Source organism: Cryptomeria japonica, chromosome 4 (assembly GCF_030272615.1).
Source record: "Cryptomeria japonica chromosome 4, Sugi_1.0, whole genome shotgun sequence".
Taxonomy (NCBI): domain Eukaryota; kingdom Viridiplantae; phylum Streptophyta; class Pinopsida; order Cupressales; family Cupressaceae; genus Cryptomeria; species Cryptomeria japonica.
The window spans coordinates 420,174,983-420,196,659 of NC_081408.1; the positions used below are offsets into that span (position 1 = coordinate 420,174,983).

At 34.9% G+C, this 21,677-nt stretch overlaps 1 pseudogene; it reads left to right on the plus strand.

Moving 5' to 3' along the window:
• Positions 1-204: 204 nt before the first annotated feature.
• On the plus strand, positions 205-1,947 carry LOC131031387 (uncharacterized; annotated as a pseudogene).
• Positions 1,948-21,677: the final 19,730 nt, after the last annotated feature.

The following is a 21,677-nucleotide window of genomic DNA, read 5'->3' on the forward strand; positions in this document are numbered from 1 at the left end:
ATATTTGGGCGAGCTTATATGCAAAAACTCATGCTTCCTAATGGGTTTATGTACAGAAATAAGCATGAATTAAGTGGTAAAGGGGCTTCTAGAAACAAGAGGGACAAAGAGGTAGTGGAAGTGAAAAATTCTGGTGTTGTGTCTGCTCCATCTCAGAATGGGAATGGCGAAGGTGTTGTAAGAGGAGCTGAGAAGGGTGTTGGAAGAAGTGGGGGTGTTTACATTCCCCCATTTAAGATGGCTCAAATGATGAAAGATGTGGAAGACAAGAGCAGTGTGGAATACCAATGCATGACATGGGATGCCCTTCGGAAGAGTATCAATGGGTTAGTAAACAAAGTAAATGCATCTAACATCAAGAACATCATTCCAGAGTTGTTTGTAGAGAATCTCATCCATGGGAGGGGTCTATTTTGTAGGTCTTGTATGAAATCCCAAATGGCATCCCTTGGATTTACAGATGTTTTTGTTGCATTGGTTGCTATGGTAAATACAAAATTTCCTGAAGTTTGCAATCTTCTTTTGCGAAGAATTATTTTGCAGCTTAAGAGGGCATACAAACACAATGACAAGCACATGTTGATAGTAGCAGCCAAATTCATAGCTCATTTAGTGAATCAACAAGTTGCACATGAGATCATTTCCTTGGAACTTCTCACCCTTTTACTAGAGAACCCCATAGATGATAGTGTAGAGGTTGTTGTTGGGTTCGTGAAAGAATGTGGTTCTTTGTTGCAAGACCTTTCACCCAAAGGTCTCTATGGGATTTTTGAAAGATTTAGAGGTATTCTCCATGAGGGGGAAATTGACAAACGAGTACAATTTTTAATTGAAGGCCTTTTTGCAATTCGCAAAGCTAAGTTTGAGGGTCATCCAGCTGTGTGTCCAGAATTGGACCTTGTAGAGCAAGAAGATCAGTTAATACATGAAGTTTTCCTAGAAGATGAACTTGATCAAGAAGCTGGTTTGGATGTTTTCAAGCCAGATACTAATTTCTTAGAGCATGAGGCAACCTATGAAAAACTGAAGAAAGATATCCTTGGAGATGCTTCTTTAGATGAAGCAGAAGGGGAGAATGATTCAGGTGATGATTTAGATGATGACGATGATTATTATGAAGAGGAAGGTGAGGAAGCACTAAGAATACAGGATGAGATAGAGACAAACTTGATCAATTTAAGATGTACAATTTATTTGACAATCATGTCAAGTGTTGATTTTGAGGAAGCTAGTCATAAGATACTAAAGATCAAGCTTGAACCTAGTCAAGAGATGGAATTATGCATCATACTGTTAGAATGTTGCAGTCAAGAGAGAACATACCTTCGTTATTATGGTCTTCTTGGGCAAAGATTCTGTATGATCAATAAAATTTATGAGGAATTTTTTGATAAGTGTTTTGTACAACAGTTATCTATGATACATAGATTGGAAACAAATAAACTACGTAATGTTGCAAAGCTTTTTTCCAACTTACTTGGCACAGATGCTCTTCCATGGCATTGTCTTGCTTATATACGTCTGACAGAGGAAGATACTACTTCCTCTTCCTATATTTTTATAAAGATTTTCTTCCAGGAGCTGGCAGAGCAGCTTGGTATATTGTTGCTTAATTAAAGGTTGAACGATCCAACAATGTAGGAGTCTTTTGATTCAATTTTTACAAAGGACAATCCCAAAAATTCATGGTTTGCTATCAATTTCTTTACTTCTATTAGTCTTGGTGGTATCACTGAGAGTTTACGTTAGTATTTAAAGAATATTCAAAGGCTTGTAATGTAGTAGCAAAAGTCTATTCCTGAGTTAGATGAATCTACCTCTAATGATGATTCTTCTAGTTCATCAGGTTCGTCAGATTCTGATACATCATACTCATATTTTAAGAGTGAAACTGATAGCGAGAGCAGTAAAGAGTCACCAAGAAAGAAAAATAATTCAAAACATGACAATGAGTATGAAAAAACAAGAATAAAGAAAAGGGTGAGGGCATTTGACTCAGAGGATGGAAGTGACAGTGAAAAAATTAGAAGGAAAAAGAAAAGGAATTAAAAATCTTTCTAGTCAGTTATTCAAGGCTCCAGTAGACACCATTTTCCTAGACTGTGATAAACAAAAGAATCACTCCCAAGTGCTTTGGTTTTATAACAGATGATTATAAGATGCTACAATGTTGTCTTATGTATTTTAATAGCCACGGGTTTTAGAGTTATGTACTTGACAGGTAATGGATAAACAGTGTTAGGAGGAGAAAATATTGAAGGCCAAGTGCAGATTGTGATAATACTAGATCAATGAATCCTATTATTTATTGAGTATTTCTTTTTTTCCATGTTGTGTGATGTACCATAAGCAAACTAGAAATCTAAATTCAATAAGATGCTTTGTTCAATGATGATAATTTCTATATCAAGTAATTTGATGATGATAATTTATATTTTCATGTAATTTGATTCGGTATATTATACTGAAATGTGATTTCATAACAAACATTTCAACTTCTATATAACTAGTTCTATAGCCCAATTTTCTTGCCTGTGAAGAAAGACCATGTCAAACAATATCAACGAACAACAAAATAAGGAGACAATTGCTAGATTGTGGTCTAACTTGAAAAGAAAAGGTGATGGAAAATGTTATTGTCCGTGCAAAATTTGTAAGGGGTTAAAGACTAGAAGACTTCTAATCAAAATAATGAAGAAACATTGTAGGCTGCATGGTCACATTGAAGGTGGACATGATTATCATCCATTGGTAAGTTTTTCATTATATCATTTTGACAATTTATATACATAATAAATCAGATGATGATGAGATCATGATCATGGTTTATTTATGTTTATCAATTTTATATAGGTCAAGCACCCCAGAGCACATGGTATGGATCAACACAACCCTAAGAATATGGTTTTCTAAGTGGACAAACATGGAGGTGTGAATATCGAAGCTGAAGATAATGATCCCATGGAAGATGACAATCATGAGCCAAAAAACACAATTGAAGATGATGGTACAAATACATTGATCCATGACTCATTTAGTACTCGCACGACTGATCATGATGATGAAGATGACCTTGATGTTGTTCATGATGTCCCTCTACTTGAGAAGGCATCTGAGGCCCTTTACGAAGGCTTGCAAGCAACTCTTCTCTCTGCTGTATTGTTGTTGGTGAACTTGAAGGTTATGAATGGTTTACCCAACATAACAATATCATGTATGTTAAGGTATATCATATATGTCATAATAAACTGTGAATCATGATGTACCATTAATATTCTTTATTATAACAAATTATATTTTTTTGTTGTAGATTGATAGGTGAGTTTTTGTTACCACCATAATATTCTACCTCGCTCATACTAAAAATTATCTGCCGTTATGAAAGATATTGGAATGGAGTATCAAGCAATAGATGCTTGTCCTAATGATCATATTTTATATCACAAACAACATGAATTTAGAAATGAATATCTTGAATGTCATATCAATAGATATCGAATAGATCAAATAACAAAAAGGGTTCCTCGCAAGGTTCTTTGCTATATTCCCATTATTCCATGTATGCAACGATTATTCAAGTGCACTATCTTGGCATAATTTATGGATTACCATGCACTTAATAGAAGTTAAGATGATATTATTCGAATGCCTGTGGATGGTTCAGCATTTATGGACATAGAGGAAAAGTGGCCACACTTTAAAGAAGAACCTCGTAATCTTAGGCTTTCATTGGCAGCGGACGGTGTCAATCCATTTGGAGAGATGAGATCTATTTACTCAGTGTGGCTTGTTTTTGTTATCAACAATAACATTCCTCCATGGATGTCAATAAAGAGGGAGCACATAATGTTGGCAATGATTGTTCCAGGTATTTTATCATTTAAATATAGTCATCTAAATTTAATTATAAATATTGTAGTAAATTGGTCATAATAATTATGCAATGTTTTTGTTCATTCGATTAGGTAAGTACCAAGTTAAAGATATGAATGTATATATCAAGCCTCTTATCGACGAGTTACTGGAGTTATGAAATGGTGTCACTATGTATGACGTCTCTAGACCAATAGGACAAAGAAAATTCAATTCCATGCGATGTTTCTATGGACAATACACAATGCCCCGGGACGAACACTTTTTTGTGGTATGTTATAGTGTTTAAGTTGTGCATGAACATTATAATTCAAAAAATTATCATATTTAATCCAATTATACATTATCTTGTAGGTCTTCAAACAAAGGGAAAATTTGCATATCCTATTTGTGGTCCAAAGATGAAATCTCATCATTCAAAAAGTTTAGGAAAGCAGGTGTTTGATGAGTATAGGCACTTTCTCCACAAAAATCATAAGTATCAAAATACTAAAAAACATCTTTTCAATGGGAAAGAAGAGAATACATCAAAGCCATGAAGAATGACACCTCACATGTGCAAGTTGGAATATAATAGAATTAGTCGTCAAGGTAATACCATTCCATCTATTGGTTTGTCATAAAACATCTTTTCTATTTTGTTTTGTTTACTGATGATGTGATTGATGATCATGAAGGTCATGAAGGCATAAATGACCACCTTCCTAAGGGAAAAAAAAGTTATCCCCAACAATTTAGTAGGTTTCCCTACTACGAGCAGTTACAAATTGTTCATTTGTTTGATAGTATGCATATTGGAAAGAACATAACAGAGACAGTATGGAAATTATTGGATGGAAGGCATGACAAAGAAAAAATTGTCAAGATATGTAGTGACATTCAGGATTCCAATCATGCAATGATAAATGTCATTCAATCAAATAGCCATGGAGACCAGATTAATATAAGTGAGCTTCCTTGGTTATTAACAGACCAGCAAAGCAATGCTATAAAAGAAGTCATATGAAAAATTCGATTTCCCACAGGATTTGCTGTGAACATAAACAATCTCATATCAAAGAAAAGTGAATTTGGGCAAAGCATGAAAACACATGATTGGCATACCTTCATTAAGGTAATTCATGTTCTTGTGTTTTTAGTATGTATTTAAGTACTACACGTATGTGTACTTTTCAATATGTTACAAAAAAATGAAAAGATAATTTTATAATTGTTGCAGTACGTTCTACCTCTATCTCTCCCAGACGACTTCGACAATAATGTCAAGCAAGTCATATATGATCTTGGAAAATACATGAGGTAAGTAGTGATATTTGTTTAGTTTGTTGTATAGATATTCTATTTGCGATTTGTTTTACTTGTTACGTAATATATTTTTTTGCATCTTGAATACCTTGTAGGTGGTTGTCGTGTAAAGAAATCCATAAAGACGATATAAAATATTGGAAGAGAAAAATTCCTCATTTAACTTGTGGAATGCAAAAGTGTCTACCTCTAGCTTTTTTCAATGCACAAGAATACTACCTCGTACACCAAGTTGAGGAGATTGAATTGTGTGGACCTGTACACAGTAGGTCAATGTGGATGGTTGAGAGGCACTTAAGATTTTTGAAGGCTTTGGTTTGACAAAGAGAACATCCTGATGTTAGGCCCAATATGGAAAGCTAATGTACTGAGAGGGAAGGGGTGAATCAATACTTCAAATCTTTTCTTCAGCAATAACTTTATTGTTAAGCATAAACCAAAAACTGCGGTAATATAATATAATGCTAAAACAAATAAATAACAATCATACATGATTCACTCCATAACACATATATTTTGGTTACGCAGAAACTCTTGGTTAGAGAGAAAAATTGTGGTGGGGATGACACCCACAACTTCACTACTGCAATAATAAAGGTTGCTTGGTTAGAGCTACATGTTTAGCTATTTCTAATAGCTTACCCTATTAGGAGTATCAAGATCTTGAGATCTACCTTGCTAAAGGATTTTACAACACTTATTCTAAAATATTGCACCTAGTTAAAGGCTTTACAATTTATAGACTTTGTTAGATTCTTTTACCTTGTTAAAGGTTTCTCTTACAACTCAAAATATTACAATCAAAATCTTACAAAATATCTGCAACTTCACATCTAAAATGTTATAGCAGATTCTATGTGCTCAAAATGAAATTACCTTGCTTATAGCATACCTCGGTAACCCATAAATTTACTCGGTAAACCTTTCTATTTACTATGTTCCTTGACTGTTCTCTTAAATCCTTCTCGGTGACCTCTATGTATCTCTTTCAATTGTAACAGTCATAACACTCAGTACTTTCCCATGATTTTGCTTTTCACATATGTCTTGCTTCACACACATGTTTGATCCTTAATTCATATTTTATAAATAGATCTCTTGTAACGGTGATCTTGTTCATGCTTTGATCTTACAAACATGATTCATTAAATGAATAACCATACAAAATTATTTTATTGGATAGATGTTCTCAAAATCATACAAAATCTTAAGTGCAATTTCCAATGTGTTAACGGTTCCTTGTTCCTCGATCTTTGTAACATGTTTCCCATATGTGTCTAGGTTCAATGAATCTGGTAACACATTTTACTCGGTGTGTACGAACATGGTATACCATCTTTGCTGCTCGATAGTCATAGAACATTACTCGATAGACAGCCCGGTGTATACTAAACTTTGTGACTCCTTTCTTCTATAACCGACTGCTCTGTGCATACCGACTGAATATTTTGGTAGTAATAACTGACTAGAGTATATTGAATGACTTTGGACATAAAACTAATGCCAACTTAGTAAATAGTAACAATCTCCCCTTTTGACATTAGTTTTGAAATGTTTGACAAAACTTCTTTCAAAGTCATAACTCAGAAAAATCTGTATACTTACAAAATTTGACTATACTGACAGTATATACAATTTTCAATAAAATAGTATACTCAAATATACTCCCCTTATCAATATACTATTCATAACTCTGATTATGCATGCGTTGTGATCAATATTCTGTATTCACTACTTGGTTCACTGCTCGGTTCACTGCTCGATGATCACTGCTCGGTTCACTACTCGGTTCACTGCTCGATGATCACTGCTTGGTTCACTGCTCGGTTCACTGCTCCCCTTGTCAAAATTATCTGTATAATCAAATATGTTGATCTGCTCGGTATACTCCTCTTGTATACACTATACTCCCCCTTTTTGACAAACATCAAAACTAGTTACCATTTGGTGGAGGCAACTGGTCAAAAATGGATTTATACTTTGTTCTTGCATCGGTGAGAGTGGCAGAGAGGGCATCCTTCACACTATCCATGAGTGAATTCTAAGCCGTAATATCAGCTAATAGTGAAATCAGACCATCTAAAGTGCTTCCCTCTGGCTGAGTGGATAAGGAGGTATCCTTGTTGATCTATTCTTGGACGGAGGATAAGTGTGGAATGAATAAGGTTTGAAGAGTCATAATGTCCATCCTTATTTTGTGCCCTTCATTCCTAAGTTCCAATTGTTGAGCCATGAGCGTTTGTAACTTGGTATAGAAATTTTGAATAGAATTTGGCTCAATGGTCAATTTATTGGAGAGATCAGTGATCTCTTTCTCAATCACTTATGTTTTATTCTTGATATCTTTAATGAATAAAGAGAATGTACAGAGTTTCTAAAATAAATAAAGAATGTGTTTGAGTTGAGGGGACAACTCAGCAATAAATTTGACAAGTTTTACTTTACCGATAGCAATGGCTTTCTGTACCTCTTCAATCATTTTTGCAGTGAGCTCTTTGTCCTTCAATTTGCTTAGGTATACAAATGCGTCTACTCCAGATACTTCTATTTTAGTGAGGAGTTCATCCAGTTGAATATGGATGGCTGCATCTTTTGTCACTGTAGCTTCAGGTAGCATTTTTGTTAACAGTGCTTTGACCTTCTGAAGTACTCTGTTTTTATTTTGAATAGCCATTTGTTTTTCTTGTTCAGCTTTGGCTTTGCATAGTTCACCAAATTCAATAAGTGCTTGCCCTTTTAATTTGGATATGTCTACATTCAGCAACACAATTGGTTTTGACAAATCTAACTTGAAACTATGCTTTTTCATTTTCTTTTCTTTAGAGGAGGAGGCTTTCACCGGTTGAACTAATACAATGGCTTGGGAGGCTTGTGCACCCTTGGTAGGTTGCTCGGTAGAGGTAAAAATTTTTGTCAATTTCTTTAGCCTCAGATGTAGCCTTCGGTGAATCCTTGCTCAGGGTCTCAGTTGTAACATTGTCAGTACTTGAAGGGGCTTGAGAAGTCTATTCCCCAGTGGCCTGAGAAGTAACTTCTCCTTTTGTAGACTGGTGACCCTCTTTTCTTTGTTCAGTATCCTGAGGTGTCTCGGTTGAAACATGTTGACTTGTCAGAGGATAGGACTTGACATGTTCCAAAATTGACTCACTTGATACTAGTTTAGCATAAGCATTCCCTTCTATCATTTCCTGTTCCTGTTCCTTGGTATCCATGACATCCTCATTAGGTTGGATAGTTTCAGCAGGATCTTGCTTGGTGATATCTACTATTTCAACTTCACCTTTCTCATCAACACTCTTGATTCAAAAAAATTCTTGCCATTTTTCTTTTTTATCTTTCTCTACTTTAAGGTAAAGGCCATTCATCAGTTTCAAGGCTCTTTGCTTGACCAGGAAGTTTGTGTGGTAGTTTTTCAAATGTTCACTTATCTCATCTACCGACATGTCTGGAAAGAGATGCACCAGACTTCTTTCTCTCATCTTCTTTTCCGAGTCCATAACATATTTCCACTGGTTATCAATGTGTATGTACAATGATTTTGGAAGAGAATTAGTTACTTCCAATGGGACCAATCAGAATTTAAGAAGTGTGCATACAACTGACTCTTTTATTTGCCTCTTTTCTTCTTTTGTCTAAGAGTCATATTTGACGTACCTAAATGCTCCAAATCCACCATATTGTTTCAAATTGGCACAAAAATTATCAACACTATGTACATCTTCCTTTTTGCTTTTGACAATCTGAAATTTATTTTTGTCTTCAGATTCGGTGTCACTTGACTCTTTATTCAAAATGAGTCTCCGAGTAGACTTCTTATAAGTTTTTGTTACCTTTGGAACTGCAACATTTTTCTGTTTCTTGCTTGGTGACACTGCAGATGATCTAGTGTTTGGGCGTTTCATTGGAGGAGTCGGTGATACCTGAGATGTATCTTGTTTCTTCCTTTTCAAAATTTTCCCTTTTGGCAACTCGGTGCTCAAAGTAATGGCTGCTTCTTGGGCTTCAGATTCCTCCTCAGTAATGACTTGAACGCTCTTGATAGGAGTGGAGGAAAAACCTTCTCCAAATTTCTTCGTTAATGCTTTAATCATTTTTGTTGCTTTCCTAGTAGCCTTTGGTACTACAATGCTCATTTTGAATTTTTCTTTAACTTCTTCATATGTACCATATCTGATCTTAGTAGCATGCCTTGACAGTGCAAGAAAAGCATCTATTTGCTGCTGTGTAATGTCAAAATCAATCTCATAACCCATAGGCGGCAAAGATTGAGTTCTCGGTTCTACCGCATTGACATAGCAGTAGTCGGTATCCACTTCAAAACATATATTGTCCTTATATTTTTCCACTAACTAGGGTGGTATGCTGTACCTGTTATGCATCTTTTCCTGAAACTTGCTAAAATAATCATCCATAATCTCATTGAAGTGATCACCTAGCTGTTTGATGAAGTCATTGATTTGATGGGTGATTGGTCAGTGTAGCTCCCAAACTACATTACCGATTGATGGAAAGAATTTCTCAAAATAGAAAAACATGCATACCAAAAGTGATCCAAACTTCAGTGTGTTTTTCGAGTTGTTCTTCTTTGGCTTCCTTATGGTGTTGATATTTTCAAACAGATTTTTCAACAATACTTCGCATAGATCAATCTTCATACCTTTCTTCACAATTTTATAGGCTAAGTCAACAGCAGCACAGGGTACACTATTTTCCCTTGCCGATTGAAAGAAACAATAACCTATGACTCTAATTGCAAACTTCATCTCTGCATCTATGACATTATTCAATTTCAGACCTCTGTAATTTGATTCAACTCCGGTTAAAGTGATCAATTCTTTCTGTGAAATCATTTTCTGAGCTTGGGCATGGTCAAAAATAGGGTAACCGGTGATAAAGTGGATGATTTCCTTGGTGATCTTGAATGGTTGTTCCTCTAACCACATAAATTCATCATGAACTCTGCTCAAAAAAAAATTAACCCATTGGGGTTTGAAGACTCGCGAGTAGGTTAGGGCTTCGGTCAATCCCTTGATTTTAATATGTTCAAACTTTCTATCCAATTTTCCATCGGTACACAATTCATCATATGTGTCCTTGATCTCTGTGTGACCTAGTTCCTCAACACGACACTTAGTGAAGAATATGACATCCTCAACTAATAAAACCCTATCCGGAATGAGTGAAAATGCAGTTTTACAATCCAATTCATATGCTACTTTAAGAGGTAGGGAGTATTTTAGTGAGGGCTTCTCAATGTTCTCAACAACAACGAGTTTCTAAATCTTAGGCACCATTTCAAACTTTGGGTAATCACTAATGAAAGAGCCTTAGGGTTTGAAAACTTTTAACCAGCAGACTCTTTCCACTTAGTAAACATAAAATAGATATTCACAACTGATATGATTGGTTAACTTGCTTGACAATACATTGTGATTGATATAAATACCTTGAATTTTGCTTCGGAAGAGATTTGATCACCTTTGAATCACTTCGCTCTGCTTTCTGAAAACTTGGTAAGTGTAAAATGACTACGCAAAAAGCTTTAAGTACACATTTTACCTTATCGGGCTCTATGCAGTTAGGTTAAAAAAACATTAAATTCACTCAGTTCCACTAAACCAATCTTTTACCGAGTAGCCATACTTTCTGCATTTACCGACTTGACAGGCTTCCTGCATTTACCGACTTGACTAGTGCTCCAAAAGACTTGATAAAATTTCAAACTTGCTAATGCATCTTAGCTATGCAGATTTTGAATTAAGTACATGATAAAATAGGAACTGTTTAAGATTTAACCTTGAGAGAATGCAGTCCCTTCATACCTTTATCGATTAATTTGGAATAGCTGCACCTAACTTGGTAGGTAAGGTGCTTTCTTCATTTGACACAATTTTCTTCTTTTTCCAAATCATCTGGAATTTTCTTTTTATTTCTTCAATATCTTCTCTAGGTTGATCTCTGCAATCTCTAGCCAAGTGTCCAACCTTGTGACAATGAAAACATGCCATACTAGGATTTCTCCATGATCTTCGGTTGTTCATTCCAAACCTTATAAAGCAGTTGGCACTTATATGTCCATATCTTCCACAACATTCACACCATATCCTTGTATGATAATCCCATGGTACTACAGTATACTATCGATTAGGTTTTGTGTAAGTTCGATAGCCTCTAGTATTTGCTCGGTGTGCAGACCACATATAGTTCTTCTACTTAAACCAACACTTCTCGGTACTGTGTCCATATCTATTGAAGTTTTTACAAAACCCTTTGAATTTTGCCTTCTGATAATTGCTAACAAACTTAGTCCTACATTGATTAGATGTATGACCATACTTATTGCAATTGTTACAATAACTATTAGACCTAGTGACATTCGGTTGCTTACCTTTTCTAATTTGGCACATGTTGGCAGTATGTCCTTGTTTCCCACAGTAGTTGCAAATAGGCTTATTTCCTTTTATGTTCTTCTTGTTTCTAGCATGTTTTGATGATTCTCCTCTCTCGGTAGTGTGGATTCCCTTCTCGGTAGAGTCTTTTCCTTTGTAACCGAGTCCTACATCTTTGTTAGGTCTTCTTGTAGTTAGTTGCTCATCCAACATCCTTGATGCTTCATAGCTTTTCTTTAGTGTTTCTTTTGACTTCTTTTCTGCTTCAAGTTCATCGATCAATCTTGATAGTTCAAGTTTCAATGCTTGATTCTCATTTTCCTTTAGATTTGCTTCATGATGTGTATAGCTCAATTGATCTGATAGATTACTTTGAATTCCAGTCATCCTTGTGATTTCATCATTCTTTTCAGATACTAATGCTTCAAGCTGTTGTTTTTCTCTTTCTAGATCTCTTATGTTATCCTCGGTTGTCCTCAATGCATCAAGATTTTCAGTCATCTGTGTGCTAAAATGTTCATGTTCTCTTTTCATTGCTTTTAGCTGATCAATCAGTGCTTTGTTCTTTTCTTTCAATGCTCTAATCATTTCTTCAGTTTCTTCAGATATACTATTCTCAGATGATGTCTCAATTTGTTCCACTAGCTCCTGAGAGTCATGCAAATCATCAGACAATCTTCTTCTAACTTTCAGTGATCTTTGCATTTGTTTCTACATGTCTGCAATCACTTGATTAGCATGATCCAATTCATTTTAAAGATTCAAAATTCTCCAAGATTGTTTGTAGCCTTCCATTGATAAGATCTTTCTCTTTTGGTAGTTAAACCCTTTTCCAAGATTAAAGCTCTGATACAAATTGTTAGGCCCAATATGGAAAGCTAATGTACTGAGAGGGGAGGGGTGAATCAATACTTCAAATCTTTTCTTCAAAAATAACTTTACTGTTAAGCATAAACCAAAAACTGAGGTAACATAATATAATGCTAAAACAAATAAATAACAATCATACATGATTCACTCCATAACACATATATTTTGGTTACGCAGAAACTCTTGGTTAGAGAGAAAAACTGCGGTGGGGATGACACCCACAACTTCACTACTGCAATAATAAAGGTTGCTTGGTTAGAGCTACATGTTTAGCTATTTATGATAGCTTACCCTGTTAGGAGTATCAAGATCTTTAGATCTACCTTGCTAAAGGATTTTACAACACTTATTCTAAAATGATGCACCTGGTTAAAGGCTTTACAATTTATAGACTTTGTTAGATTCTTTTACCCTATTAAATTTTTCTCTTACAACTCAAAATATTACAATCAAAATCTTACAAAATATCTACAACTTCACATCTAAAATGTTATAGCATATTCTATGTGCTCAAAATAAAATTACCTTGCTTATAGCATACCTCGGTAACCCATAAATTTACTCGGTAAACCTTTCTGTTTACTCTATTCCTTGACTATTATCTTAAATCCTTCTCGGTGACCTTTGTGTATCTTTGTCAATCGTAACAGTCATAACACTCAGTGCTTTCCCATGATTTTTCTTTTCACATATGTCTTGTTTCACACACATGTTTGATCCTTAATTCATGTTGTATAAATAGATCTCTTATAACGGTGATCTTGCTCATGCTTCGATCTTACAAACATGATTCATTAAATGAATAACCATACAAAATTATTTCATTGGATAGATGTTCTCAAAATCATACAAAATCTTAAGTGCAATTTCCAATGTGTTAATGATTCCTTGTTCCTCGATCTTTGTAACATGTTTCCCATATGTGTCTAGGTTCAATGAATCTGGTAACATGTTTTACTCGGTGTGTATGAAATCGGTATACCATCTTTGCTGCTTGGTAATCATAGAACGTTACTCGGTAGACAACTCAGTGTATACTAAACTTTGTGACTCCTTTCTTCTATAACCGACTGCTCTGTGCATGCCGATTGAATATTTTGGTAGTAATAACTGACTAGAGTATATAGAATGACTTTGGACATAAAACTACTGACAACTTAGTAAATAGTAACACCTAAGGGTTCTATGGTGGAGGGATATATGGTATACCAGACTATGGTGTACATTTCTAAATATATTCCTAAGTTTGCAGCAAAGATCCATGTGGATCGCATTTGGGATCCCAACACCATTAACAAATTCGAAGGGGAGTACGTGGGGAAAGGTAGAGAAAAGTGAGAGGTAATTGAAAGATGTTATTGTAGTTTAATAATTCTTAATCTTCAAAATAAATCGATTGTAAGACATCTATTTATTTTTTTTACAGTTGGTCGAGAGTGGGATGCACTACATTTGTATATTACAAACAATCTTGATTGGATGATGGTATGGATTGAACGTTGTCAACATTCTGGACGCACATTAACATGGGAAGGTGTGGCTTCATTGGTTTAAGAAGCACATCGTAATGGAGATTCCAATGTTATGCAAAGGGAAATTGATTTAGTATATGGTTTAAGAGATAAATAGGTATGTATAAATTTATTAATTACCCATATGTTTATCAACTCACAATGGAATAAATTTTACATGTTTGACATATCGCAGGTCAAACACCACAATGCTATGTGCTACAATGGTCATAAATTTTGCATTAAAAAGTTGGATGACATGAAGAAAACTTGTGATTCTGGCATCACTACAGCCTTTGAGGTGACAAATATTTCATCGAGAAATGACATGCATCCTCAATAGTCTCAAAATAGATACTATGACATTTTGGATGATATACTTGAGTGTGACTTTAATTCCTTCAAATTAGTTTTGTTCGTCGTCAAATGGTACAGGCTACGATTGAATAAAAATGATCCTGATAGAACTATTATTGAACATGATAATGGTTTTATAATGCTAAATACAAGGTCATATGAACTAGTTGGGGATGAGCCCTATGTTCTTCCAAGCCAATGTGAGCAAGTATTTTACTCAGAGTTTCCACATAAACCGGGTTGGTCATTTGTTGTTAGACATGATCCAAGAGGAAGGCTGATAAAGTATAATGTGATGGAAGAAGAAGATATCAAAGAAGAAGATACCAAAGAAGAAGATACCGAAGAAGTAGAAGATGAAGTGGATGATGATCACAATCAATAATTTCTCAATGACGATGAAGAAGAACAAGAAGAAGAAGAAGAAGATGATGATGATGATGTTGATGGTGATGGTGATGGTGATGGTGATGGTGATGGTGATGATGGTGATGATGTGGTGAAGACGTTGATGATGATGATGATGATGATGATGATGATGATGATGATGACCACCTTGATGTTCATGATGATGAAGAATGAAATGTATGAGGTATGCGATTAGTATATTATCTATTTAATATTGACTTCTTGATAGAATTTTTTTTACATAATTAATTCATTATATTTTGAATTCTAATGCCATTACATAATTAATTCATGATGCACCTTTTAATATGGAGATGGAGATAGGGAGGGTGACTATTTATGTGACATTTTTTAAACTGTGTTTATTTATGGAAATTGGATTGTTTATTAGCTATGTGATGGAGGTTGATTTAAAATACATATGTGATGGATCACATATTTATGATGAAGCATGTGACATTTTTTGAACTTTGTGTTTATTTATAGAATGTGGATTGTTTATTACCTATGTGATGGAGGTTGATTTAAAATACATATGTGATGGATCACATGTTTATGATGAAGCATGTGACATTTTTTGAACTTTGTGTTTATTTATAGAATGTGGATTGTTTATTACCTATGTGATGGATGGTGATTTATGATACATATGTGATGGATTACATGTTTATGATGACACATGATATGTGATGCTAATTGTGATGCTCAATTACATATATGTTGACACATCATGTGATGCTTCTGATGCTTATGATACGTATGTATTTATTGTTTATCAACTTAAAAATGTAGTAATGCTTATGATCCTCAATTGATGGTGTTGATTTCAGGTATAGTCCCTGTGTGATGATGTCACCCTTGGTGGGAACAGGTCGTTGACTATAGACATCGTCAACCATTTAGTTGAGTATCCTGCATAGTCTACATAAAGTAAAGGTAAGGAAATAAAAAATTTACAATGATTTTGATGACAACATATTTTTATTATTTAATACTCTTTTTGTCTACAAAGTTCATGTTGTTCATGTTGCATACTATGTAATTTTTAGCTAACATAAGATAATTGAATTACATTGTATAGGACCCTAAACCCCTTTGACGAGGATGATGCACAGTCTCATGGATGGACAAGTATAACTAGTCAATACACGCTATAGAAACAGTTTATTTTTTTTAAATTACTTGGAAAACAAACTTCCTCAGTTTTTCAAACCTCAACATTAGCAGCAAATCTAATACAGTTATCAACACTTGAGGCCCTTGTTGGACTTATTCAAATTTTCATCCCAAAATCAACTTTAGGGCTGACTTCTTCATCAACATTACCCTCATTTGCAAAATTTCTCTCTCATTACCAATTAACTCTCTCATTTCATGGAGTGCAGGTACCCCCAAATAGGTATTTGTCAGATCTGTCTTTGTCAAGTGAGGAAAATGCAGTAATAGAAAATGAAAGTGACACATGTAGTAGATCAACAAGAGGTCAAAAGATTAGAAGAAAATTCAATAAACGCATGAAATTTTTCCTTGCTCAAGGGGGGTCATGTTCTTATGATGATGAGACCAAAGGTGACATTGAGGTGCGACTGAGGTACAAACATGTACAAAAACAATGGGTGCCCAAGGAACTTCCTCCAATAAACACCGATTTTTGTGTTAACGATAGGATATATCGCATAGCACCTTTGTCATTACATGGTTTAGGCTTATTTTCCATGGATGGTATAAAGGTTTGTTACAATAGAGTTGCCAAATTGATGGAGTTTGTTGGACCTTGTTACAATTACAATCATTGGATGCATATTGTTAAGTATAAAAAAAGTATGTGTAGGTATGCACTGTCAACAAATTATATACAACAGAAAGATAATGATCAAAGTAAACAAGTGGATGTATACATTGATGGTCAGCGAAAAGCAACAGGGAATATTGCAGGTTCTATAAATAGTACACGACCTGGGCAACTAATAAACAACCCAATTGCATATTTGAGGCACGCGAGGGAAATTGTGTATTTGTATGTGTGATAAAATCAATAAGTGCAGGTGAAGAGCTTCTAATCAATTACAGTTTGAATCATATAGATACAAACAAAGTTAATATCATGGGGGTGGTACATACTATATACCATTTAAATTAACCAACCTCCAATTAATGAATCCAATATACCATTTTATTATGAAGTTGTTTTGCTAAGTCTATTAGTTTAATTTCGCTAACGTTTTTTATATTTTTTCTTTGTCACAGGCCGACATGGATCCATCACATATCACAGACAGGGATGTAGCTTGAGACACTTCTACCGAGCAGGTAAACCTCATTGTAATTGTACAAATTAGATAGAAGAAAACTGTTACATTATTATGTTCTTTTTTTTAGTGATTTATACTAATTTTGTAATTGTTAATGATATTCTTGACACAGACGGATGTTCGGGGAAAGGGAAAGGGAGTTGCAGTACCTGAGCACCTTTCTAGGGATGTGGAATCATTAGGGTTAAGAGATGATGACCCTAAAGATCCCACACACCTTATGAAATTCTTTAAAATGCCTCTTATAAAAATTAGAAAAGAGATTGTTTCTTTGGCAGTCGTGCATCCTATCACTCATGAGATACGAGAGAGGGTGGAATTATTGCCTCGGACAACAGAAAACTTGCAAGTAAGTAGTAATGAAAGATTTAATTATAACAAAAGTTAAATAGTGGTTTATATTTTATTATCCTTTATGTCATTAACTAAAATATGTATGTATTGTTTTTACAGCAATTTATCTGCCCTCATCAAAGTCGTTCCCACGATCAGGGTGTTGCAGGATCTTCAGGTGATGACAATTTTCTTGTATTATCACTTGCTTGGCTTATCACTTTGAGTACCCAAAACACATCATACTTGATACTGTCAATTTTCAAAATAAAGTTTCATCCTTGTTTACAATTCTTGCACTTTTCATATATTTATTGTTCATATATTTAATGTATTATTCTTTAGGTGTTGTCAATGTTACTGTGCAAATGTCGTCGCCGCCTCATCAGAGGTTACCCTCACCTATATTGCTGACTGCAATGTCGGCAACACGTAGCATGCAGACATCCTCTAGTGCACATCATATTGGCCTGCCCACTGTTGGTAGATCCCTCTTTTGCTCTATCTTCTGTCATGTGTTTATTTCCCTTCAAGCATTCTTTATTAAATTTTAATGCCATTTCATAGTGGATTCATTTTTTGCAGGAGGAGATGCACATGAGGATGTGCCAGAGGCGACTACTGTTGATAACATACCATCATTTCCTGGATCTTCTCGTATTGCTAGTACGAGAACGTTGTAGGCCACATTGGTGGTGAGCGACAAAGAAATGATTCCCTTAAAGATACAAAAGGTTCCAAGTACTTTAAAATTATTATTATATATACTCTAATTGTAATTTACTTTATGATCACTCATTTTGGACTAATGATCCAATGAATTTTTTGCAGGCAATGATATTTTCTATAAAAATCTTAGTGACATTGCATTGCAGATATTTGGGCCCACCATATGTAAAAGGTGGTACATCATATGTGAACTAACCCTAATCCACTTTTGATTTCATATCATTGCTAGAATAGTTTTCCTTTGATCCATTTCTTGAAGTGTAATAAATGTAGCTTCAGTTCATTTCTGAATCTAATAGGTTTGTTTTTGCTTTAAAAGATGGAATGACCAAGAAAAAAGGTTAAAAGATGAGTTGACAAACCAAATGGTTGAGTGGTTTGGAAATGACACCTTTGACAAAACCAAGCTCCTTGAAAAAGCTGGCACATATCTAAAGTATGTGAGGGACCAATACAGGATCCATTTGGAGAGGAACCTAAAGTACGAGCATCCCCCCATGATTATAGAGAGGGAGTGGAAGGACCTGATTTTGGATGCCAAGGAGAGAATTGAAAGGAAAAAAGGAAATACACCACTAGACGCCAGAAGAAGGTATGGGATACTATTAAGAATGTAATTATGTAGTAATTAATTACTCTTTATATTTATATAATCTAACATATTTCAAACTTTTTATAGACTGAGTGACACGTCAAAGGCAGCCAAGGCAAGGCAAGAAAGGCATGGGCAACACAAACTCGGCTCTAGTGGTTACATGAAACTTGCTGCACGAATTGTAAGTATCTCATGTAAATGAAATATTGCATCAAAATATTAATAAATTGCAAACATTTTTTTTATCAAACAATGCAAGCAAAATTCACAGTACCAAGCAAAAATGCAGGGCTCTGAATTCAATAGAGCACCCATAGAAGATGACAAGAGAATTGCCTACTAGCAAGGCTATTCAGCTATGGTTGATTGACTATGAGAATTGAGTGGGCATACACAACATTTCAGTGCATTTGTCACACAAGTAAATATGCTAAATGGAAGTTGTTTCAAATTGAATACTTTACCAATAATCTAATTGATGTTGAGTTCCAACATAAAGTAACTATATTTGTTTTAAATAAGCAAGCAATGATAACAATGTGCATGTCATTGGAATGCAGCCTGGTAATCGTGAAACACCACCTGCACATGAAGGTCCAGATGTGCATCCCAGTAGTGGAGGTATTCATTTTCTATTAAAATATATTTATTTAGCTATTAATACAATTAAACATCTTAATTTGTAATTAGAGTAGTAATTAATGTAACCTTTTTTGTTAATATTTTAGAGCATGTAGTTGGTGGTGAGCAAGTGGAGCATGATCTGGGTACACAACATCAAGAACGTGATGTTCCCCAGTGAGGTAAAGAGGACCACTGTTATTGCTTTAAACAAATATAATTGCAATTGGTGTTCAGCATTAATGTAACCTTTAGTATTTCAACTCCAAATGATCTAGAGGGTGTTCAGCATGTTGAGGTTGAGGCTACACAAAATGATGTGGCCCAATCAGGTAAAGAGCACAACAATTATGTTCTCTAAATTAATGAAATACTTGTAACAATAATTAAAAAAAATTGAATTTAACCCATTTCTTTGTTATTGTAGAGGAACCCCCTTCGCTTCAGTGTCCTCATCCTCAGTATAGGACAAGGCATACATCGAGATCACGAGCAGTTGGCAGAACATCTGCAGAGGGGGGAAATGATGAAGAAACCGATGTTCCACTTAGTCTTTTCATAGCTTCAAAGAAAAAAAAAAGAAAGAAATGATTGTAATCTAACTTATTTGATAATGACTAATTTTTATGTGTTAGTAAAAGTAATTATGTGCTAATTAATGGTTATGGATGATATGTGTTAATTAATATTGATGAATGTTGTGTGTTAATTAATGTTAATCAATGTTATGTGTTAATGAACGTTATGTGATATTAATGAATGAATGCTATATTTTATTAATGGTAGAATGAATGAATGTTATAAGATGTTAACGAGGAATTTAGAGTGATGTTAGGGGTGGGGGAGGGGCCAAATGAGCTTCCACCTTCACGTGGTTGGCCCTGTTAAGTAGAGAATATTAAACTATTCTTGAAACCAAGCGAAGCTCAACAAGATAACACACTTTTCAATATTTCATTATGTTGCACAGTTAATCTTATTGAATAATGTATATTGAATCTTAATTGCAGGGTCCAACAGAGCCAACACGAACAAAAACACCACAAGTTGTTGGGTATAATGAACTCCCATATTGTCTTGTCTGTACATGAACAATATGAGTTGCTTCTAGTGTTGATATCCAAGGTGGGACTGCAAAAGTTATGAATATACCTCATCCTTGTAAGTTTTTTTATTACTTGTAAGTAATGAATATGTCTCATCCTTGTAAGTTTTTTTATTACTTGTAAGTCATGAATATTGCTCTTTAGTTGATTAAAATTATTTTAGTGAATGCAAATCTTGATTATTATAAAGTGATATCTACACTATCAATTCCAAATTAAAACCCTTTCAGTGCATCCATGTTGTTTGTCAAAATGTCATCTCAAAAGTATCAGCAAACAAACATTGACGTTCACAAATTCAAGAAAGACAAACTGAAAATTAGCAGTAGAACATTCAAGTAAATTGTTTGTCAAGAAGCATAGTTGAAAAGGTGCAAAAGAAATTGGTTTCAAAATAGGGGTAGACCATTACACATTGGCAACTTGGCATCACTTCTCTTCTTACTTCTCCTCAACCCTCTTGCTCTGCACTCTCACTTTTTCACCTAGCACCTACAACTCTCACTCTCACATTCATAGTTGTCAGCTTCTTGCTCTTTGTTTTTGTGAGTTGAAACAAAAATAGGAGGCAGTTTTATAAAGTTGGTGGGGTTGGGTGGGGCCCATAGGCTATGATGGTTTGACCTTGGGCATGGAGTTTGAAAAAAAGTTCAAATTTTTTTAAAATCACTTATGGGCTATTGGGATGGTTAGGAGGCTCTTCAGAGTCCCTCAAACGTCTCAAGGATGTCCTAGAGATGTCTCAAAGATGATGGCATTGGATTGCACTGGGGCAGCAGGGGGACGTCCCATCCAAGTCCTTGTATTCTAAAGGTGTCCCCATTTCAAAAACAAACAGTTTTGGGGGAGGAAATGTCCTTGTGGAAATAGGAACCCAGTGAAGACATTAAGAGGGCATGAAGGCACAACCAAGGGCCATTGAGTATAAGGCAAAGGAAAAATCTTGGAAACAAGAGGAGAAGCACTTGGAGAAGAAGGTAGGGAAAATAGCAATCCAACGAATAGAGAAGTTGAACTATGAGGAAAAACTACCAGAGATGGCAAGAAACTCTCCAACCAAAGCAAGGGAGACAAAACCAACAATCTCTGGTTAGGGAGGAGCTCTAGACCCCAAATCTGAAGAAAGAAACAGAGCTAAAGTAAGTGAATTGGATAACAACAAGAATGTAAAGTGCACCCCTGATTTGCTAACCAAAATGCTCAAAGTTAAATGAAAATCTTTAATTAATATACAAAACTATATACATATGCAGGCACACCATGGTTGA